Genomic DNA, 25,218 nt, shown 5'->3' on the forward strand with positions numbered 1-25,218 from the left:
GAGCAATTTTTAATCCTTACTGTCAAGCTTCCGGGGTGATAGCATTAAAGAAAGATGGTGAAGTTTTTCTTTGAATTAAAAAGAAAACCCTGTGACTCAGTGATGCAGCCACCACTGTGAGGTTTCTAAAGCTGGTTACTTCTGGAGGTAGGGGGTATGAAAAATATATGATTTCATTAGTGTCATGGTGTTAATAAATGTGCATGGGATTTTTCTGGCCAGTATGTGACTGTGCAAGGAAGATGGGTGAATGGACATTAGAGGAATTGGGAATATGGGATGGGGGAGCAGTTTAAATATTAGTGAATGAATCTTGTACTGTGGCTTGTAATGTGGTTCCTCACTGCCACATTCTATGCTGGATGTGTTTGAGAGGCTGTGTGAGCACAGACATGGGAGAGTTTTGAGTTGTAGAGATACAATACTTTGGATATGTCTTAGGCAGGGCCAGGCCACAACATTTTGGCACCTGAGGCGGGGAGCTCAAATGACGCCCCCATGCCCCCTCGCTTGGGCCAAAACTTTGAAAGGTCTCAATTCTGCCTTCTTCCTGTTCTACTCCTCTAGTGGTACTGCTCTGCGACCTACCCCAATAAAGGAGAACTAACAACTTAAAATGCCTCGTTCAAAAATTTTAAGTAACACTTAACTTTCAAATGCCTGAACAGCAAATGTAACTTTTCTTGTCTGCATAGTAAACACTGGCATTTTTATCTGTTTGAATAACCAAAGTGGTGCCTTCTTGGTTGCAAAGATTTGAACTGCTTCCTGAAGGTCCACAGTCTGGGCCAGCTCATGCTCTATTGAGATGGTTGCAAGGCCGACCAGCCTCTCCTGTGTCATTATGGAGCGTAGATGTGTTTTTATTAACTTCAGCTTGGAGAAGCTGCGTTCTCCACTGGCATCTGTTACAGGGAGTGTTAGAAGTATGCGCAGAGCAACAAAAGCATTTGGAAAGAGGGTGGTCATCTTATTTGTGCACATATATTCCAGAACAGCCTTTGGAGTTGATCCTGCTGAAATGTATCTTGAAAGGGCTTTCAGTTCATCGCCTAAATCACTCGCATCAATATCGTGCATGTCATCATGTGTCAACACAGTCTCTAGTGCCCTGCATTGCTGGTGTAGGTCTTCTTCAGGTATAGTGAGGAGTTTTGGAATATCATACAACAAATATACTGCTGTGTTCCTTGAGCTGCATGAAACATTCTTCGACTGACTGTATTGCACAATCTAGCATCTGGTTACAGAATTCAACTTTGAATTGTTGTTTGGGGTCTCTTATGGGATTATCCTGTGCCTCATAATCAAAATGTCATCGTCTTCTTCGGTGACTCTTGTATTCTTGAATGGGTGGGAAAATAGCTTCAGTGTGAAGTTCCTCTGCCAACTTCTGTGCACTCTTCAGAAATCCCTCATCTGACCGGTAAAACTGTAGGTATGACTTTGCTTTGTCCAGTTGTTCCATTGCTCCAGATATATCAAGGTCAACACCTTGGAGTCTCTTGCTTACAACATTTATTTCAAACAGTATGTCATACAACAACACTAAGCCACACAGAAATTTAAAGTTATGTATGTTTCTGGTGATTCCATTTTCCTCTGCCACTGTTCTCCCACGAACAGTTCCTGTCATAGCATTATCCTCCATAATGGCAACTATGGCATCATCTATCTTCCCAATTTGGTGTTTGATAGGCTTTATCGCCTTCACTCGATTTTCCCATCGTGTAGCACTCAGTGGTTTCAGTGTCAGAGAGGATGTTCCCAGATGTTGCTTCAAAATTTGCCATGGAGGAGTTGATGTAGAGAAAAATACATAGATACTTTGAATTACATTAAAAAATTCAGCAGCCTCACTAGAAGCTGATGCTGCATCACTGACCACCAAGTTCAATGAATGAGAACTGCATGGGACAAAAAAAGCTCAAGGGTTTAACTCCCAGATCCGTGTCTGCACTGCTCTGTTCTTTCCTCTCATGTTGGCACCATTATTGTAGCCCTGACCTCTCATGTCAGCTATCACAATTCCCGTATCTTCCAGCTTTTTAAGAAGCACATTTGTCATACCAGCTCCTGTAGTATCGTCAATGTCAATAAATTCTAGAAAATGCTCTCTGACAGTCACCATTGCAGGGACATTTTTACTAGGTTCTGTTGTTGTTACAAAAGGCACCATTAAAGTCATTTGTTCCGTATGGCTGATGTCAGGTGTGCAGTCCAGAATAACAGAGTAATAAACAGATCTGCCACAAGCTTCTGTTTGACTTTTGTTGCCAGTAACTGTATGATCTCATTTTGAATTGTTTTTCCAAGGTAATGGTGTGTGTACATTTCTTGGGTGGTGACTCTTCTCAGATGCTCCTGGAGTACAGCATCAAACTCAGCCATCAGCTCCACAATTTTAAGGAAGTTTCCATTGTTTGGCACATACAGCTGATCTGAAGTGCCAGGCAGCGCTAGGTTTTGGGTAGCAAGCATTCTCACAATGGCAATGAGCCTTTTCAGAACATTTTGCCAGTAAAGAGACTGATGCAATCTTCTCTTGATGCTGATCATCTGTGGTGGCCTTTAACCTTAGTCTCATCTCAAGCTCTTTCCACCTATGGAATGCTCTCTGGTGATTTGCTGCCTTCTCATGGCATATCAGATTTCTAGCCAGATTTTTCCAGTCCTTTGTTCCTGTAGAACCCAATGTGGCTGGAACATTAGACTGGAAGAGTTTGCAACAAAAACAGCATGCAGCATTCTGGGTTTTTGAGTACATAAGCCATGGCCTCTCCACTTTGTCACCATTGGGGATTTCATGCCAGTAATGTGTGGGAGGAAACTTCTATTTTCATTGTCTTTGGGGAACATGAGGTTTTTCACTTGCTGTGGCCCATGCAGTACAAGGAAGTCCCTCAGGCCACTGCTCAAGTGGGTCCACAGTCCTGGATCATCTAGACTTAAGGAACTAAACTCAGCAGCAGCTGTTTCTTGCGCTTCCACCACACTCTTCTCTGATCTACACTTTTCTTCAGGAATGTGCATGGTTACATCCATTTGAGATGGAGATATGGACGCTGCAGTAGGTGCCAGGTCACCTGCACTCTGACTAACTGGAAGATCAGGCATCTCCTCTCCACTCACATCCTCACTAGGGTGACCAGACAGCAAGTGTGAAAAATCGGGACTGGTGGTGGGGGCAATAGGAGCCTATATAAGAAAAAGACCCCAAAATCGGGACTGTCCCTATAAAATTGGGACATCTGGTCACCCTAATCCTCACTGGGGCCGGAAGGCTCACCGTGAACATTTGTGTCTATGTATCTCAGGAGAGCTCCTTCCTGCTTAGATAGAAAAGCTTCCTTTGCTTTCTTTCTTTTTCTGAATGCTGACCCAGAGGAGCGTTTTCTTCTTTCACTCATGACTGCTGTTCTGTCCAGCTATAGTGGCTCTCAACACTCAATTGAAGGGGACAAATAAGCAGGCTGCTAGCAGGGCCTGAGTGAGGGAAGATATCAGCGTCTTAAGGGCCTAACTGGCTCCTACTACTTCAGTTGACTGCCTGTTCTCCTCAAGTGGGTTCAGGGAAGCAGCAGGAAACAGGAAGCTCCCTGAGAAACTGGTGTTAATCAGTCCAGGCTCCTGGGGGTGCTAGAGAGGTACATAAGAGGCTCCTCCTCCTCTCTCTCCCTGCAGCTCCTGCTGCTTTCTGTTATTCCCTCTCACCTTTTCTCCTGCCTGCCTGTTATGTCTCTTGTGCCCTCCTTCCTCCAGCACAGCACTTCACTATCTCTGTGCATCTAGAGCAGAGAGAATATATATGCACCAGCAGCAGACACAATTTTCTACACTCTGGGTCCTAGTGGCGCCCTTCTCTTCCCCCCCCCCCCCCCCCCCCCACACACACACACACAGAGTCTTGCACCTGAGGGCAGCTGCCTCAGTTCGCCTCATGGTAAGGCCAGCCCTGGTCTTAGGTCATTGAGATACAGATCATTGGAAGTTTGTGACATGAACAGAAATGTAGATGTTTAGCAGGGAATATGCCAAATTCTCTTTCTCATTCATCTGAATACAGTATTGGAGAAAGCTCTCAATCAGATAGTCAAGAAGTGGATAGCTGCCATACAAAGGAGAGGCAGTTAATTGGCATCTCCCCTTCCATACCATCAACCCCCATGCATAGGAGCCAGTTATGTCAACTCCATGCTAAATGTAGAGGATTCGAAATCCAGATCCAAATCTGAAATTTCTCACATTCAAACATACTTAGATTAGACCCATTATTAGGTGTGGTGCTAATTAGGGGTAGAGTTCTATTACAGAGTTCCATTTTAACAGGACCATTTTGTACAATTCCCATTGAAACTGAAGTTGTGGTATGTATTGCTTTCTTGTGAAGGTGAAAAGGAATGTACAAGTCTCTCCCATGAACATGTAGGTTTTGGCTGGATAGAATGTGTCTTGCCACTAAATGTAGACTTTGTTTGCTATTGTGATAAGATTGAGCTGCAAACTCTGATCCAAATCCAGGTCTGGTTGCAATGTTTGGATCTGGGATTTTAGCATGAGCTCGTCTCTAATTCCGAGCCACAAAAGCAACATTTACTGGAAAACTAAAACCAAAACTTAAACAGGAAAACCCCAACTTAAAAAAAAAAAAAAATTGATGATGAGGTGAGGCATGAGGCAGAGGTAGCCCTGGGTGAGCCTGGTCTCCCTGCGCTGGTCCATTACCAACCTGCTAGCAAGAAAATCTGAGTTGAATCTGGGACTTGTAGAGCTTGTTTGACCATATTGGAGAAACTGGAATTCCTGTTAGGCTGCCTTTGCCAGTATTAAATCTATCTTTCCTCTCTCTCAAAGACAAAAGTTTGTTTGTATTTGCCATTAGAGTTGTGCCCAACCTGAATAAACGGATATGAATTTATAGAATGGCTTGTGACATCTAAACCAACAGTTATTGAAAATACTGACAACTGGAGGCAAGGAAATCCTGCCAGTGTGGGCTACTGAGAGGAGATGGAGATGTGGAAAGAAAAACTACATTAATTACCAAACAAATCTATCTTAGGTCAGGTGTGAAAACGACCTTGTCTGCATCAAAACAATGGGGAGGTGGATAATGGATGCTTATTAGCCAAACAAAAGTTATTTTGCTTTTATCAGCAGGTTGTTCGTGGAATAGTTCATGTTTTGCTAGGTTTCCTTCTGTCTCTCTCTCATGATTTTTTGCTGTTAATTTTTCTTCAGAATACTGTTTTTTCCCTCCCACTTCTGAATCACAGCTGGTGATATAGTGTGTGGGGACTTGAGTAGTGACAAAAGTTTAAAAAAAAAAAAATCTTTCTTTTTTGGTTTCAGCAGAGCGTAGATGATCTCATTTTAGTCTGGGAATTCCAGTTATGTGTCATTGCCAGAGAGAATTAAAACTCATCAGTTGAATCAAGCAATCAGATTTTTTTTTTTAAATGTATTATCATTTTTATGACTTTTATAAAATTATAAAGCCACTTATAATGAGAGAATCTCTGTGGCCAGATAAGTGCTACTAATAGCTGATATATAATTAACCGCCTTTCCCTTCCCCCACTAAAAAACACATAGCGATCTGAATTTATTCTTTTACTATAGTGACCCACTCATGGGTTGTCCCATACCGACCTGGGAACCCTCTACAGTGCAAAATGCAGGCTGCAGTGCTCTACGCATGTGCTGAGATTATTACTCAGGTGATTAGGAAGTACATGATTAACCCCTGCTATATAAATGCATCCATCCGGGGCAGGTTCCTCTTGTACTTCCAACATGCATAGTTACATCCCTTCTACCTAAAACTCCATCTGTAATTTCAGTTTTGCATAGTTTTCTTTTCTTCTTGTTTTAAACTGCTATGTAGCATTCCTGTGCACTGTTAAACAGTTGGTGCATTTCTTCTCAGTGATGGCTGCATTGCAGTGATGGTGAAGTAATCCTATGTATATTTTGCCAAGATCTTTGAGATGAGAGGTGCTATAGAAATTTAAGTGGTTCTTCTTCGTGAATGTAGCCAAAGCATTAGTATGATCAGTGCACTCTGGGAATCCTAAGAACTGACATAAGTTAAAAATAGAAACACATTAACTTGAAAAAAAAGATCACACTTATTTCTTTGTCAACCAGCATTTTTCTGTTTATTTCTAATCACCCTAAATTTTCGGTAATGCAGCCTCTTGTATGTATCCAGGGCTATGCCTTTTAATAGTGCAAACTTTCTATGAGACGGTAGAGGAGGTAGGACTTCAGTATCAAAAAGCCATATAGTTGTCTCTTCAGAGGACACAGTCCATTCACAACCATGTAGTGTAAAATTTTCAGAAGTGTCGAAGGGCTTGTCTCCATAGGAAAAATCACCAGTGACCAGGAGGCGAACCCTTAAGTTATCCTTTACCTGATGAGAAAATGTCTTAGCCATTAGAAAGTTCACTCCTCTTTATAGTCCAGTAAACCTTTGCAATGTATTCTTCTGAAATGTATCCCCAAATAAAGCACCTTTTCCCAGCTAGGTGTGGGTGCCGTGCTGTCTGGTTGTGATGGGTGCTCAACTCACCACTAGGCTGGCACCTCCTCCTAGTCACTCTGGGAAATAGCTCATGAGGTCGATGCTCCTTTCTGCAGTGGCATGCTGTCTCTCTGCCTCTCTCTCTCTGGGTCTGCAGCCCCTCTCACTCCATGAGCTGCTGCTGCCCCTTCACGACTCAGCCCTCCGGCCAGGTCCCTGTACATGTTTTCCGCTTCTGGGATATCAAAATCTTCCTTCAGCAGTCCTAGGAAGTTGTCCCATTCAGTGCCTCGTTGCCACTCCCTCAGTGGCTGGCAGGGGAATTTGGGCCCACCCTCAAGCACCCTCTAGACAGCAGTCAAGGTCTGTTTCCTTTTAGGCCTTTCCCTGAGCCCCTTTCCTTACCATCTGGCACTCCGCCATCTCTGGGTTTGCTGGCTTCACCACTCCCTCCTCCCAGGGAGCAGCTGTAGCCTACATGTCTCTGCAGCCTCCGAAGGCTAGGACTATAACAGTGTTTAAAAGAGAACTAGATAAATTCATGGAGGTTAAGTCCATTAATGGCTATTAGCCAGGATGGGTAAGGAATGGTGTCCCTAGCCTCTGTTTGTCAGAGGGTGGAGATGGATGGCAGGAGAGAGATCACTTGATCATTATCTGTTAAGTTCACTCCCTCTGGGACACCTGGCATTGGTCACTTTCAGTAGACAGGATACTGGGCTGGATGGACCTTTGGTCTGACCCAGTACGGCCATTCTTATGTTCTTATGAAACACTCCTCCCTTCTCCCAGGCAGTGACTGCAGCATACTTCCCTACTGCCCCCTTCCGCAACCAATTTCCGGGCTTTATAAATCCAGCACAGCTCTTTCCTCCTCAGCTGGGCTCCCTCCTTCAGTCAAGGGATTACTCAAGCCACCTGATTCCTGTCAGCTGTGGCCTGTCTGGTTAATTGGCCACCTTCTTAGCCTACATTAACCCTTTCCAGGCAAGTGTGGGGTGTATACCCCATCACACTGGTGCAGACTCCATGCTGTCTTTTCTGCTGTTGGTAATGTTTACAATACAAATTATCTCTTCCTGCAACTTCTGATACAAATGCCTAGCCCAATAACCAGGTATGGCCAAATTCAGAGGAGTTAGCCTCTTTCCTTTGTCTGGAGAAAGCCTGTTTATCAACACCCCCTGACATACCTGGGGGAGTTTAAACATTTTTAGTCACAGACTGTAAAGCATAATAGCAGTGAGTATCCATAAATCCACACACAACATTGTCACACACGTTTCACAATGATATTATTGACCAGTGTGGTGTTAGTTTTCAGATGTACCTTACAAAGCATATTTTGTACAAATATCATTGCAATCATGTATAGGGTGTGAATACAGAGGTGCCTTGGGTCACACTCGCCCACTGATTTTCAGTGAGACTTAGGCTGTCAAGAGCAGGTCACTTAAGCATTTTAGAAAATGTTGCCCATTGTACCTTTAGAAGTACGCTACAGCTAGGCAACTAGCATCACATGTTCCCCTCCTCCTAAACCAAGTTTGATGATGTGTGATGTCTCTGATCTGCAGTTTTATGAAGAAAAGGAAGAAACTCTCTTTGCTTCAAATGCATGTCTTCACCATAACAAAACAAAATGTTTCTGCTGATAGACAAAGTTCCCAACACCTAATCTGAGAGATTTTTCAATAATAGATTATCCCTGACAATACTGATAAAAATGGCACTCATCTCAAATGTGGGTCAACAGTATATATGGAAATGAAAGCAAGCCTCTTTCCTGTCAATACCATGGGATAGCTTGTATGGACCATGTATAGGTTGGGATGGAGACTGAGCAGAGAACTTCCAATCCCTCTTGTATGCCCTATATAAGGACCAGCCACAGTTATATTTATTACATTGGGAGGACCACAAGGTCTTCTCACTTAATGTGTCCATATGTCACTCATATCACCCTACCAACCTGTGGACTACCCTTAGCCTACCAAGAGGAGAAAGCTATATGATCGCAAAGGGTGGTGCAGCCTGTGCCATCACCGTGTGCACCTGGGGAACTCAGGAGGGACTGTACCTGAGACAAATGCGTATTGTCTCAGTATGCAATAGTGGCTGCGGTATTTTGTGGTACATACGTTACTGAAAGGAATAGTGAGTCACACATCTCTTTACAGTGCTTACTCATCTAGGCTGTCTCATAATATTGCTAATTTCTGCCATAGCACAACCTAGGTGTCACCGTGCCTCAGTGGGTCACAGCTGAGGACGCCAGATTTAGGACAAACTGCTGAGAAATAGAGCAGACTCACCCTAAATTGGTGGTTATTCTTCCATAAGATATACCAAACCAGTAACAAAAGTAAACTTCTGTCTCACCACACTGGCTAACAAGAAGTCAGAAATGCAGTATCCTCAGGTATCCCAGCCCTTGTTTCACTGCCCAGACACTAGACTTAATGATGAGTGGTTATTTAAAACCAATGTAATCAACCAAAGGGTTCTTATGATCCCTAAGGACCATCCACATACCCAGGTCAATATATAATGTAGATCTTACTCAATAATCATGCTGTTGCCAATCCTTTAGTATCTAATATCCAAAGGTTTATTTATAAGAGAAAAGAAAGAGGAGAGAGTTAAAATGGTCAAAGGAATCAAATACATACAATCATTGCAAAGTTCTTGGATCAGGTTTGTAGCAGTGATGGAATAAACTGCTGGCTTATAATGTCTCTGGTAACATCCAAAATATTAGAGGGTCCTCAGTCCGTTGGCTGTAATACTGCTGTTAGTGTAAATCCATAATCCAGAGATCACAGCCGGAAAGAGGCAAAATGGAGATGCTTCCAGGGCCTTCTATACTTTCTCCCATGTGGAGGGAAAACTCTCAGTCTTAGTTTGTGGAAAAGTACATGCACAAGATGGAGTTCATGGTCACATGAGCAAGTCACATGTCCTTGAATGCTTCAATGACTCAGGAGCAGCCATTACCCATATTCAGGCTGAAGTATTCCCATATTCAGGAAGGCCCATCAAGCTTCTTCCATGGCCCATTGTGTTTGTTGATGGGCCATCAACTTGAATGGTCCATTCACAATGTGCTGGCTAGACTAGATGTAAACTAACCACCTTATGGGTGTTACCACAGGAGCAAACACATTTGAAACACAGGTATATAGTTAATATTCATAACTTTCAATACAAAAATGATATGCACATACAATAGTCATCAAATCATAACTTTTCCATTGACACCTTATGACATACTTTGTACAAGATTTGTTCCAATTGTATAACAATGGTAGCAACAATGATATACATGGTCATACTTTAATCAGGTGTCACACCATAGTCAAAAAGTGATATAGTCCACATTCCTATCCCTTAGATGACATGCATGGTGCATGCTGCAACCCCATTTCACACTTTAAAAAAGCAATTTCCTCTTTTTCCTTTAAAACATAGTGATGTAAAAGATTTATGAAACACTTGATATATCTCAGGAACAGTGCTAAAGAAGAACAAATCGCTCAGTGTGTTTGCTCAGCCCAGTAGTATGCATTTTAAAGTATGCCAAATTCATTGCCAAATATAGTTCTTAATTTATTTATGCTACTTATCTTTGGAAATTTCAAAGTGCTAGTCTGAGGAAAATGAGTACAGTTTTCCTTTACATAACATGAATAACTTTGAAGCTGCATCTGCCGCAGATTAAAATTCACTATTTTATTTATATAGCAGTAAAGTCTCAAGCCATAGTCAGAACCAGTGTTCCTCTGTGGTAGGTACTAAGATGGTCACTGCCTGGAAGAGCTTACAATGATACATAAATTCTTACTGTAAGCCGTCCACTGGTTAGCAGACCTAATATCTCCTGGGACTGGTCACAAATCCAGCCAAGGACATCCTGAATGCTAGGTTTGCATTTGGATCATCTTACTTATTGACAGATGTGTAAAATCTTATATACTATAATCCAGCAACTCCCTAGGAACTGCTCTGCTACAGATGCTGATGAGCCTCAGTTATTGCAGATGTGATAAGCATTCATGTATATCAGATTTTTTTCCCTCCAGATCCACCTTTTCTTATGTGATAATACTGCCTGGTATCATTCTGTGATAACTTTGCCTATTTACTGTTAACCCCACATCCTTTTTTTGCAGTCCTTGGACACGTATGCAAAAGGCATATATGTGTCTGAGCATCTGCCCTCACTTGTGTTGGAGGATGGTGTTGCCAGCTTCTTAAATGTATAAATAAAAGCGAACGTTGAGATCTTCTATACAGCTTGAATGGTATTATATGGCCCTGCATGTCTCTCTTCCATTGCTGATTTTTCTGGCTGAGGGCAAAAGGTCCCAATTTCTGTCTTGTGCAGGAGGTTGTTTGACCAAAAGCTGGTTTTTGTACCTTTAACAAGCAGCAGAATAATCTGAGTATTAACTTTTCTCTGCACATTAAGTCTTTTTAAAAAACGGCCATTTAATTTTAAATGCTAATATGTATGTGATTAATTAAGAAGCCAAAATTGACTATAGGGTAGGTGAGCTCTAAGAAAAAGAGAGGGAGATCATTACGCTACTGCTCATGGATAGCTATTTGTGTACCAGCTGATAATGTGCAAAATTAAGATTTCGTAAGTGGCATTTTAAATGAATGGTTAATGGCTGAAGATTAATTAAACAGTCAGAGCTGTTCAAAAGAGAAGCTGTTAAAATCTTGTTTATAGGCCAGTCACTTGCATATTGAAAGTGCAAACCTCTAATAGCTTGTGGTATTTCCATTTAGCAGGCTAGCAATTTAACTAAACAGTTCTTCTTGAACAGGAAAATCTACCTTAGTAGATGTGCTGTAAGGAAATATGTTTTTTCTACATTTTTTTCATACTTAATAGCTGCACAATGGGAACATGAACAGAGAAATACATAACCTCTGGGATGTTGGTAATCCTAAATAAAAATACCAAATCTAATTCTAAATAAAAAGTGGAGAAAATGATTAAAACTCTCATGTAATTTTATTTTCCCGCTAGTTTCCAGTGGTCTGTAGCTCTCAGCTAGAGCTGGACGGAAAATGATTTTCCTGTCCCACAAGACATTTTGAGATTTCAGAAATGTTCCTGTTCCACATCAGGACAAAACCGAGACCTTTTGAAGCTTTTTGTGAAAAATAAGAGAAAATGAGATTCCCCCGTACCAGCTCGGTAGTTCAGGGACGCACTTGGGATGTTCAAGACCAAGGCTCAGCTCCAGGCTGATTTGGAGCAAGAACTTTAATGGGGAGTGCCCTAGCCAAAGGCTATTGGCTAGTCTAGTATGGGTCTCTTTCAGTCTCTCTCCTGCTGGAGCTGTTCTGCTTTGTATAAAAAATTGGGCCAGAGAGAGGGGCTGATTCTATAATCCAGTGGTCTGGGTACTCGCCTGGGATGTTGGAGACTCCGATTTAAATCCCTGTTCCAGTGTATATTTAATTATTTATTTATTAAAAAATTGAACCACTCCAACAGGAATGTTATCTACCCAGAATAGCCAGTAGTCTGGTGGGTAGGGCGCTCTCCTGGGATGTGGGAGATCACGATTCAAATCCTTGGTCTGAATCAGGCAGAGTCAGGAGCTGAACCTGGCTCTTCCACATTATTTGAGTTCCTGAACCACTGGACAGTTGGCTATTCTGGGGAGGGGAGGTGTCTCTCACTCTAGTTTTGTCCAGAAATTGCATCCTTAACCTTTCCCGATGAAAGTTTAATCAAAACTGAGAGACTCCTGCAAAAAATTTGATTTCAGTGAATTGAAAATTCACAGTCATCTCTATTCTCAACTAATACTGGAAGGGATTCTCACCCCTTTCCTCCTCTTTTAGTCAGTGGGAATTGCTGCCTCATTGGCCCAATGAACTAGCCAATTTGCAGGATTTACAGGATTGTTTCCATTAGGGAGAGAAATTGATGATACAAGTTACGTGTATTCTTTGGTACAATCCTATTTGTTTACAAAGACTGTTCACAAAGTCCTGTTTCCCTGAAGACAGTAGATACAAACAGCAGATAGTGCCTTCCTCAAAATTTCCACGTCTGTCTCTCCAGTCGGTTATGTGCCTAAGCAATCCTGGCTCTCTGCTCCCTCTAAAGGCCATGCCCACAATCGTTACTCTCGCTGTCTGATGCCTTTTTTTGGTTGTGTGGAGGAGGGGGGAAGTAGACACAACATTGTTTTGCTGGCCCACCCCAAAATTCTAGCTGTGTTTCAGACAGCACAGAGCTCAAGGCCAATAAATATGGAGAAGTGGTTCCTAGACTTGGCAAGGAAGAGTGACAACAGTGGACATGGATTGAACGGATCTGAATGAGAGAAAGTTGAGGTACCAGAAAAAGAGAACACAATAATTAAACTACATCTTTAAAGAAAAGAAAAAAAGTTTTACCTGCTTGCAGTTCTGGATGGGACATTGACTGCCAGGTATATCTTCACTTTGAGAGTTGACTCAGGCTCTTACTTGGGTCTCACTCCTAACTCTTCTCCTGTCCACACATAAAAATCTCTGACCCATGTTTAGTGGTGCTTTCAATCTGAGCTAGCTAGCTTGACTGGGGGTATAGGCTTAAACTTGAGTGAGGACACCCGCTAAATAACTCGAGTGCTGATAGTCCTCCAATGTTTTCGCACAATTCCCCCCTGTGTGCCCAGAATAACAGACAAGTTCTCCCATGATTCATTGGGAAAGAATTATAGAGCAACTCACCTTACTGCAGCACAAAGAACCAAGGAATCTACACTCAAGTGAGCGAAGCACCGTGTGGAACACAGTGACGGCTTTGCAGTGTGGCTGCTAACCTGGGTGCACAGACCTGGATGCCAATCACTTGAGTTAACTCTGAAGTGGAGACATACCCCTAGGTGTCTATAAGTACCGTAGGTAGAGTTCTTGCTCTATTCTGAGCAGAATAGACAAATTCTGGATTTACAGTAGTGCAAACTTACCCCTTCTTGGGGCTTGCATTTATTGTTAACTTAAATAATAACAAAACATAAACTTCAGCCTACGCTTTCTCCCCAGCTTGGCTGTTCTCTAGGATTTTCCCTGCAGAACCAATCAGTCCCAGCCCATAGTTTCCTCTGTCTCAGAGAATCAGTCAAATCCTTTTATATCCTGGGCTAGAACTAATAGGATCCACCTGATCAGAACTCAGAGTGAGTCAACAAAAATAACACTACATCTTTATGCAGTGTCAAGTGTGTGACATTAGGAGAGATCAATGGAAAAGCCTTATTATTCCTAAACAGAGTCCAGGACCCTGATAGTGTCAAGATGTAATTGATGGAAAGACAAGCAAAGACTGAGTAACACTGCAGTAGTATTGATGGCAAATATAGACAGGAGGAAAAAACTGGATCCGGTAGTCCACTAGAAAAAACAAGAATCTATCTTGTTTTAAAAATGTAGTCATTACTATATGTTGCTAACAAAAAATATTTGGATGACTGGAGAGAGATGGAAGAACTGGGTAGAGGCAAGATTCACTATAAAAAGAGAAAAATTGTGATATTGCCTGGCAGTTGTGCAGGGCATGCAGTTGATGATAGACTTAGAAACGTTATTTTTCTACCAGTGATCATGATGTCATTGATACAGCCAGTAGTCCAAAGGGTCACAGCAAACTTTGAGAGGCAGTGTGGTATCATTCTCTTATTTCTTCATCAGCTCAGGCATACTATTGATGTTAGAAGTGATAAATGAGCAGCTACTCTGGTAAAGACTCTGAACTCTTTGACTGCTTACATCTACAAAGGGAAGCCTGGCACCATATGGCAACCAAAGTAAGTGCTGCTGAGGGGCTTGACTCACTAACAGATTCGCTGCCAGGTGTGACATTCTGCAGCAGATTTGTTGTTGACATTGGTAGTCCAATAGAATTTTGGCCATTGTACAGAGACTGACACTGGGACTGCTACAGAAAGAAAAATAACTTATTTGTAGCCATAGTCTGGATTGTATCCCAGAGAAAGCAAGGCCTCTTGTGAGGACACAGGGACATGGGAAAGTCATATTGCTTCAGCTAACCCAGCGGCAAGTATCTTTATATCACTACACATCCTAGATGTCTGGAGTCCATTTTTAGAGACCAACAGGGAGCACTCACATAAAACATTTTGTGCTGTCCAGTTACCTACAAAACAGGTGGCTGCCTTTGTTTGTCACTCCTTCAAACTGAAGGAGAAAAACTCTCAAATTAATACGAAAAAGATTTTTTTTAAAAAAATATTTCAAAAGCAAAGCGAACCAACTTTAGAAACTTCTGGAATGGTTTGAATGCAACTGTGAAAAAAAACAAGCTCATCCAGTCTTTGGCTCATTTCCGTCCTACCTCCCATCTCTCCCCGATCATCTCTTCTTTGTCCCGCTGGCCATCAAGGCTCTTCTCCGCAGAATAGCAGTCAGATGTTGTGTTTGCATTGTTTGTTTGCATTGGAAGAATCCATACTCTTCCCTCCCAATTCAGGGTGGAGGGTGCATGACTTTTCTTGATTTGCAGGGAAGGTGTGGGCTGGGAGCAAGAGAATCATGAGGAGAGGAGGGCTAATGGAGCAAGGAAAGGCCAAACAAGTGTTTTAACTTTTTAAACACTCATTTGACAGCCCATTTTTATGGTTGATTTTCTTTGTTCATTTAAAATTTCAATTTTAAATTAAAATGTTCAGTGTAATAATAACTTGAGGGTGTTTCCTATCAATGTGGTATTAACTGAAGTATATCCTTCAGCCTCAGAGTTTATCTACCATAAACACGTCTGCCTTGGGCCTTAGAGTTGTATTCAGCCCATTATTACCTCATAAATGGGAATCAGCCTCAGATAATCATTATGGTATCTGCATAAAATCCATGAAAAACAAATAATGAGTCTGAGGACAGTCTAGAAGTTTATAGTCTAGGACACAAGTAGAGAGAGAGAGAGAGAGAGAGAGAGAGTGTGTGTGTGTGTAAAAACTTTAGGGGTTTAAAGAAAATCTTCAAAACAGAATAACCTGGTGATTCTCGTGCAGCTTTGTTATTGCCCAGCTAGAAAATGTACAGCTTTGATGGAGGGGTGAAAGCACATTCTATTTTTTGGGGCTATTTTCTATGTCTGAGTTGCTGTAATGCTCAATAATTGTCTGAAAGGGCTGCTTTAATTGAGCACTTGTATGCAGTAAGTGTGCTGCTAACCAGGGAACCTGAAGTGCTTCTGCTCTGTTCTCAGGTAATGATAGAGGAAGCTTGTTGCAATGCAAGTCCTTGCTTTACAAATCAGCAGCTACTTCCATAATAATGTGACAGGGGTATGGGTTAGTGTAGGAAGGCTTGGGGAACAGCATTAAATCAGCAAAGCGCCTGTTCCTAATTGTTATTGATTGTTAAGTACACAAATTATAGGCAGATGGTCTGCAGTCCCTCACCTGAAGAAAGTGTTTTCTTTCTTTGAAATTTTCAGTTATTGCTATCCCTGGTTTGAAAAAATACAAAAGACAGTTGCTTTATGTTTTATACAGTGTTTATGCAGCTGCTTCAGAAAAGGGAGAATAAAGGGGGTGGGTTGATCTTTTCCTTCTTTTCTCTGTAAATGCCACCGTCTACATCAGTGTTGATGCTTTGACCTCCTTGCTGCACAGCTTGAGAAGTCTTGTGCATCTTACCAACACATTCTGACTCCACAGCTGAACAGGCAGAAATCTAATGTTCATTCTGGAGCACCACTGCCAACTTGCCAATTCTTTACCAATGATGTACAGTATCTCAATCTATCTCCACCAAACCCAGTACATCTAAACTAAATATTCCCATTTATACCACATGTGTCCATGTGACAAGCAATATTTATTTTGTATCTTTGATCATTTAACCTGCACTCTGCCCACTAATTCATCTCTGCTAGGACTACTTCTAATATGGCACACCTCTGTACAGCTTCTAACCGCTGGTTGTTGTTTTTTTTTAAATAACTTCACACAAACATGTATTTTCCTTTCTCCTTAGATGTGAAAATCTATCCCCTCCCATGGATCCAAGACTAACAGTATTCAATTCTTGGCTAGTGAAAGGATTGAGGTATCATATCTTCTGAATGCTTTATCCCACTGGAGAGTGTTTGCAGTGACAAAGCATTTTAATCTAGTCCTGTTTTTTTTCCATAATGTATTATAGCACATGGCAACACCACTATAGTTAAAGTTGTGTCAAATTCTGTTTAAAGTTTGACCTTTCTAAATCCTCTCAAATCAACATGCTTAGTTGGATTGCTTTGAAATTTGGTGTACCTCAGGAGAGTGCAGAATAGGATTTGTGACCCAAATTTGGGGTCATTTGAGCTATAGGTTGCAGAGATATATGACCTGGAAAAAATAGCCATTTTTCAGAATGTTTATTGTTGGTTTTTTGTTTTTTTTTTCCCCCCTCAGAGCTAGGGATCAAACTATTGATGTTATGCAGGTAAAAACGGTTTTAGTCTGTTGAGTTTCCCCTACTAAATCTTTGGGGCATCCAAATTGAGACCAGCATTTAAGAGCATGTTCACTACTATGCTTACATAGATGTGTAATCTGGAAGGATTACAGCGTGCATTCTCCAATAAAGGGAAAACAGAGAGAGGGTTTCTAGGCAGCCACTTTATGCTTGCCTGGGTAGTTCAAGGGAATGTGCTGATGCCATTGCCCCAGTGAACACCCCACCACTGATGTTTCTAGTCTGAACCTCTGCACACCCGTGTACTAAAGATTTATTAAGTCATGTTGCTGCTACAAATTGTCTCAGTTATAAAATAGAAGCTCATAATAGAGGCTCAGACTAAATATATATCCCAAATCAAAAAGACAGTAGGAGGGCCAAAGGAATACCACCGGGGCTAAACAGCACAGTCATGGAGGTCATTAGAAGCAAAAAGGCATCCTTTAAAATTTGGAAATCAGATACTACTGAGGAAAATAGGAAAGAGCGCAAACCTGGCAAGTAAATTGAAAAGAAAGAGTTAGGGCTTGTCTACACTAGCAATTAACAGTGCTGCAACTTTCTGGCTCAGGGGCATGAAAAAACACACCCCTGAGCGCTGCAAGTTCCAGCGCTGTAAAGTGCCAGTGCAGACAGTGCACCAGCGCTGGGAGCTACGCCCCTCGTGGAGGTGGTTTTTTTAGAGAGCTGCGACCACACAAGGCACGTTAAAGCACTGCCAGTGTAGACTAGCCCTCAGAGAAGCAACTTGCCAGAGACTCAAAAACTAATCATAACTTTTTTTTAAGTACATCAGAAGCAGGAATCTAGTTGGGCCACTAGACGACAAAGGTGTTAAAGGAGCTCTCAAGGAAGACAAGGTCATTGTAGAGAAGCTAAATGAATTGTTTTGCATTAGTCTTCACTGCCAAGGATGTGGGGGAGATATCCCCATCAGAGCTATTCTTTTGGGTGACATTCTGAGGTACTGTCCCAAATTGATGTGTCAGTAGAAGAAGTTTTAGAACAAATTGATAAATTAAACAGTAATCGGTCACCAGAAGCAGATGGTATTCACCCAAGAGTTCAGATGATACTCAAATATGAAAGTGCAAAGCTGCTACCTGTAGTATGTAACTTGTCATTGAAATCAGCCTCTGGGTGACTAGGCAGCAAAATGGCAGATGAAATGCAACATTGGTAAGTGCAAAGTAATGCACGCTGGAAAAAATAATTCCGACTATCCAGATACAATGATAGGTTCTAAATAAGCTGTTACCACCCAAGAAAGGGATCTTGGAATCACCCTGGCTAAGTTCTCTGAAAAATTCTGCTCAGAGCACAGCAGCAGTTAAAAAGGCTAACAGAATATTAGCAACTATTAGGAAAGGGATAGAAAATAAGACAGAAAATATCATAATGACACTATACAAATCCATGGTGTGCCCACATAGATGAACACAATTTGTTGGGGAACAGTCAACATGGCTTTTGTAAAGGGAAACCATGCCTCACCAATTTATTAGAATTCTTTGAGGAGGTCAGCTAACGTGGATAAGGGTGATCCAGTGTTCTTAGATGTAGTGTTCTTAGACTTTCAGAGAGCTCTTAACAAGATCCCTCACGGAAGGCTCTTAAGCAAAATAAGAGGGAAGGTTTGCTCATGAATCAATAACTGGTTAAAAGACAGGAAACAAAGGGTAGGAATAAATGGTCAGTTTTCAGAATGGAAAGAGGTAAATAGTGGTGTCCCCCATGGGTCTGTCCTGGGACCAGTGCCATTCATAATGTTCAGAAATGATCTGGAAAAAGGGATCAGCAGTGAGGTGGCAAAATTTGCAGACAATACAAAATTAGTCAAGATAGTTAAGTCCAAAGCAGACTGCAAAAAGTTGCAAAGGGGTCTCACAAAACTGGGTGAGTGGGCAACAAAATGGCAGATGAAATTCAGTATTGATAAATGCAAAGTAAAGCATATTGGAAAACAAAATCCCAGTTATACATACAAAATGATGTAAATAGTGCCAAGAAAAAATGTTTCTATTAAAAAAATTTCAGAATACATTTTCTGTAAAGTGTGCCATAACAAAATACATGACATAATGTTTGTTGGCACTTGTTTGGGATGACCTAACTCACTTCTTGTTTCACCACTTGTTTGATTCTAATACTTAGTGTTTATGTAGCACTTTACATCTTAAAAGCAATGTACAAAACATTAATTCCCCCACCAACTCTGCCGGGTAAGTGAGAAGACGATAGTGAACCTGATTCAGCAATATGCACTGGTGTAAAACTGGAGTAATGCAGTAGTGAATCTGGACTGGTATAATTTGCTTTAATAGAGTAGTTCTTTAAAATGCTCAGAAAATCAACCTGTTGATTTAAATGTAATATATATGAATACATGTATAGTGGGAAGAAATGTGATAATCCAGTGTCAGAATGCTGGTAGGCATCTTTATAAATTTAGTTAATAAATACTATAGACAGTAAACATGTAATCACAGCGGTATAAGGTATGGTAAAAGGAATTACCACACTACATAACCGCATACAGTAACATGTGAAATCATTATTGATTTCATTCTCTGTTCTCTTATTTCAGCTAAGATAGCATGCTGGTGCTTAAGGATGTGTATCTTTGAAAATCAGCAGGTATGATTTTCCAGAATACACAGAAATTTGTATCCAATATCAGAGGCAAAAATGATCCATTAGACCTGACATTTGAAAAAATTGCAAATTATGTCCTTGTTCCCTTTATCTAGTCCAGATGTTGTAGGTTTCCTTTGTGCAGCCTGAAATGCAAATAATAGTTGCCTATGGACTCATGTTGTCTGTCGTGAAGGCTGAATTCTAAAATAAAATCCTGACCTCATTGAAGTAAATGACAAAACTCCTGTTGATTACGATGGAAGGATCAGGATTTCACCCCTAGTCCCTGGGATCTCCCTGTAAAGAATGATGAAGTGATGTTTTCTTTTCCATTTTATACTCATTAGTTTCACAGCCAGATTACTGTAACCTGAGCTCTTTTTTTGCCATATTCCTGCAGGGCTGTTTTTTGTTAACTGTATTTTTTACCTTTTGACCTGTTCTTTTAAAGTCATGCTATTGGGGAAAATGAGTTTTACATTGTTTTCAAAGTTTAGAACTAGTAATACAGAGAAAATTCATAACAAATTGTCTGCAACATTAATTGGACTAGACTGTAGCATTTAAAGTAACCTGTTCTATCGTCCATTTACCTCCTATGTGAAATGAAAACTCTATTTTGATCTGAACTGTCACAGATAATTTCTGCACATAAAACACATCCAGGGACAGCTTTCAAATGGAGTTGTCACTTCTTGTTTAGCAGGCAAGGGACTCTCTATTGTTGTCAAACCCTCTTTGCAAAAGCATCACTAACACACTGATATGCACAGTTACGTGTAAGAGGGGAAATGGTTGCACAGCCCAGTGAAACAAGAACCTGTGTGTATTGGATTCTCCATCACTGTTGTAGATGCTAGTATCCTCCGGTGTCGCACTCATCGACTCCTTAGGGACAAATGTTTTTAAAGTGTTTTACAAAAGCGATGGAGAGTAAGAAAATCTAGTTAAGTGTGAATAGATTAATAGGTCTTTATTCATTAAAATATTTTTCCTTGGCAGTGATTTACAGTATGACCAGTATGGTATGCATAGGAGGATGTCAGCGTGAGGAATGCACTAATGAAAAATAAGAAAGTTTTAAAAAAACAAACCTTGGGCAGAGTATGTTTGATTTCGTATGCGTCCCTCTTTGTGAATTGTTTCCCTTTCATTAGATGTAATAATAATGAATAGTACTTTGTACTTCTGTAGAGAGAGTCTGCCATTTTAGGATCTGAACACAATTAACAAATGTTACAGTAGTCTCTCAACTCCCTTTTGAGGTAGGTAAATATAATTTTTCTGTCTCCTGACTTCTGTTCCAATCCATCATTCATGGGCTTTGCCTCCTCTCAACTGATCTCTGAGACAATCCATAATCTAGGTGAAAATGCTCAGTTTCATAGGAGTAAGAGTGTAGTCTGTGCATAGCATTAATCTGGATTTGAGGGATTGTGATGGTGTCTCGTGGGCTTTAGACAACGGCCAAGTGAAGGAAGCACATATGACTGATGCACTGTATCTTACACTGGCTGTCCGTACATTTCTGGATCTTTTTCAATGTGTCAGTCCTGATCTTTAAATCCCTTGATGGGCTAGGTCCATGCTAGCTCAGAGACCACCTGTGTGCGTGTCTCTCTCTGTCTGCCTCTGTCCCTCTGTGTGCCCCATCATAGCAGCTATGATTAAACAAGCTGACAATCTCCAAGCAAGTTATCCAAGAGCGTTCTAGACGAAAGGCCCTCCTTGGCTATGGAAGTACCCACAACTGGAGATCAGGATGAGTCTGCATATTAAGCATGCTATGAAATTCATCTCTTTATGTAAGCTTTCCCGCAGTAGCAGACTGAGATAACTTGTTGCGGATCTTTTGGAAAACAACTGACAGCATAAGAAACAAGGGAAGAGTTGAACTGGGTTTGTTCTTTTCCAGACACACAGTTCATTGTGAATCTCAGGGCTTGTCTTCACTGCAGTGTTAGCTTGAAGTATATCTCAAGTGTTGCCCCTAACCCGACTCTCGTACACACACAAAAATCTCCAGCACAAGTGGTGCTTTCAACTCGAGCTAGCTGACCCATCCGGGAGTAGGGGTTGAAGCTCAAGGGCTGCTGATGCTCCAGGTAGCAATGCAGTGAGAGCTCAGCTACTCTGTCATTGTCATTGACTTCCACAGGACCACTTGTCACCCATAATCTTGTTACAGATTTTTAAGAATTCCTAAGAAAGCACATTGAGCGTATATCTGAATTATAAAATCTACTATCCAAGCATATATTCCTGCCAAGAAGCAATGAAGAGATGCAGATAAGAACTCTAGGAAGCTAGTTTCAAAACTGCTATTCTGATGCAGACCACCATCCTCTGGAACATCAGAGCTATGAAATACCCGAGAAAGCTAATACATTCTTTGGGATATTATTTCCCTTTTAATTAAATGAAAAGTTGAAATACCATTCTGCAAGGATTCTATTTTTATACCACTTGCAAAGCACTGGAATATGATCTGTTTTCTTAAAGGAAATTTGCCCACAGATCCAGATTGCACCCACATGAGTATATGTTGTTGGAATGCTCAGCTGAACTGCAGTAATATAGCACCTTTTATCTTATTTTTCTCTGAAGGACAAAGAATTGACTGATTCTGCCCTAGGATTTAGGGATGGAGGATTTAGTTAGTGTGATGAGTGAGCCATAGTCACTTCATCATTGTCTCCATGACTACCATAGGCAGTACTGAACTATTTTGTAATGTTCTGTTCATAGTGGTAAGCTTGTAATTGGCACAATTCTCATAGGGCCTGATGTCAATGGAACCTTTGCCATTGTCTTTAGTGGGCACAGGATCAGGTCAATATTTTACAGGTGGTCACAATATTGCAATGCAAATGTGAACATATAGTCCTGTGTTTTCTTCATGGGTGTGAATTCTGTGGCTGTCTCCTTCATGTCAGTTGTTTTGTTTTGTTTCCTACATTAATAAAAAAGATACAGCAGAAATCTGGAATAGAAAACAAAACTGACAGTGCAAAGCAGCCTGAGGGATTAGGGAAAGCACATTTTGCAGCCAAACAGAAAACCCAGGACCGAGATCAGATTCTGATTTCCAGACTGCGTGCCTGAAGATTCAGGGTATATGCAAGAAGCACATATTCAATATGTCACAGGCTCTCCATTGGAGAGGGGTAAGATGGTGAGGGTGTATCTCTGTTCTTGCTTTTGCCTGTAAATGGAGCTAATTCATGGAACAGCCTTAATGACTATTCCATAGGGAGCACTGTTTCAGAAGGAAAGAAAAGGAAGGGTAATTTTGCATATTAATAAGATCAGAAATCCATTTGATTATCGACAAATGGGTTTCAAGTGAAATGAGAAATTTTAAGGTGATTGTGCTTTAGACAGTAATAATCTACCTCCTTTGGGGTTTAGAACCACTGGTCATTACAAAATGCATCAGATGGAAACTTGATATCAATTTTTTTTTTCAGTCTGGATGTACGTTTTTTTTTTATGACCCAGCTTTATTTCTTCCCTACAATTAGTGCTCGTGAAGGATGCTGGATAGACAGCACTAAATAATGACATTCTCTGTCCACTGAACAGATACAGTGCAGCCAGCAGTGCAAATTCCCTCAATCCAATCTGCCAAAGTGCATCATACCAGCCCCGCAGGAACATCCTTGATGGGTGATACTCTGGGGTTGGAAGCTCTGATCCATTTGTATGCTTATTTGGTCCTTGATTTTTCTGCTGAGATTGCCAATTGTGATATGGGCATCTGTCCATCATTACTACCTACTCTGGGAAACTGAAATGCCTGAGACTTTACTCTTGGCTGACCCTTACACACTTCCCTTCCACCAAAGTTGCTTTTTCCAGTTTGCCAAGAAAATAGATCCAGTCATTTAAAAAAAAATATATCAGGCAAATAATATACGGTAGACTTTAAAGAGAATCCAGACAACAGGGGGTCTCAGGCTCATGAACTGTCTTCTTTGCAGCCTGCCTAGGCAAGACACATCTCTCTTTCTCCTCTAATATATTCAGCATCACTGTCACACATACTACTACCTTGTGTCCTCCCCCCGCCCTATCTGCCTGTTGTATCTGTCTACTCCCACATCTGAGGTTGTATGCTTCTTATGTCATACTTAGATTGTAAACTCTTTGGGGCAGGGACGGCCTATTTTGTTCTGTATTTGTACAGCATGTGCCACAATGGGGCTTTCTCCATGACTGGGGCTCTTAAGTGCAACTGCAATACAAATAATAATAGTCTCTTTTATGTTTTGTACTACTGAAAATCCTAAGATTTTGTAGGCAGTTTCACAGGCCAGAGAAATTTCCAAAAGCCTGTGGGTAGGCAAGTATGCTATCCATTAGAAACTGGAGTAAGACCCGCAATGCATTTCACATAAATGACACTGAAAAACCATCTGATGGTAATGAATTTTGGTCACAATTGATCAAAGCCAGATTCAGACTTGTGTCCAAGAGGGGAAAGGTTATGTATATCTTATTACCCTTGAACCCAACATAAACAGGGGCTAGTTTTAGTTGATCAAACCAAATAGAACCAGAGGAGAAAAGAGAAGATAGGGCTGGAGAGAATGAGTGTGAAGGAAGGGAGGAAGAGAATGGAAGGGGGGCTGTGAAGTTTGACATAAATTGTAGAAAAACAGGTGCAAAGATAGAAAACAGGAGAGAAATTAAGAAAGAGGAATGAAATGATTGAGAAAATGTGTATGGTGCACTTCTTGTCATTGACAGACAGGGAGTTTAGCCTAAAGAAAAGTTAATTCAGGTATTGAAAATTGCATGAGCAGTCTGGAAGACCTGAATTACATGATTAAAGTGAAATCTTGGAACAGAAACAAATGTTTGAGGGAAAGAGAGAGAAAGTGGGAGTATATCTCTTGCACTTCCAAAATTATTACTCCTCCCCGTCAGAGCCCTTTAGTAATATTGTAGCTACCTCAGACACTGTTAAACATTGTTTTTTAAACGTTCATGGGTATTAATGTTAAATTGGATCACTCTATTGGCATCTGAAAATATTTTTTTTAATTATAATTATATTTCAGCCTCTGCATTTTCACAGCAACTTCTGTGCTTATCGAACAGTGCCAATATCCATCACTGCAGTAAGAAATATACCATTCAGTAGACATGCCAAGAGAATCCTCTGGTTAAGACCTGTTAAAGATGTCTTCCAGTAACAAGAAATCCCATTCAAATGGAGGAGGCTGCAGCATTATTCATTTCTATATGTTAGGGTATCACCTATTGCATAGCAATATACTGTGTTTCATATTATTATTATTTGTTTGTATCACTGTAATCCCTAGGAGCCCTGGTCATAGACCTGAACCCCATTGTGCAGGGTGCTGTACAAACAGAATGAAAAGACAGTCCCTTCCCTGATACCAAGTTACTTTCACTAGAAACTTAGTACTGAAACAAATATAAATGTAAATACAAAACTTCATACTGAGGGCCATATACGATGATAAAAGAAAGGCCATTCCCAACAATAAGGCAGCATGGCATCCTTAACCCAACCCAAAGTGTGTCTAAATCTTTAA

General features: G+C 41.0%; 1 protein-coding gene across 1 annotated transcript in view; it reads left to right on the forward strand.

Moving 5' to 3' along the window:
• PARD3B (par-3 family cell polarity regulator beta) overlaps window positions 1–25,218 on the forward strand; it is a 589,898-nt gene that overhangs the window by 492,280 nt on the left and 72,400 nt on the right. The gene's annotated exons all lie outside the window — the stretch shown is intronic.

Source organism: Terrapene carolina, unplaced genomic scaffold (assembly GCF_002925995.2).
Source record: "Terrapene carolina triunguis isolate 2854851 unplaced genomic scaffold, T_m_triunguis-2.0 Scaffold62, whole genome shotgun sequence".
Classification (NCBI taxonomy): Eukaryota; Metazoa; Chordata; order Testudines; family Emydidae; genus Terrapene; species Terrapene triunguis.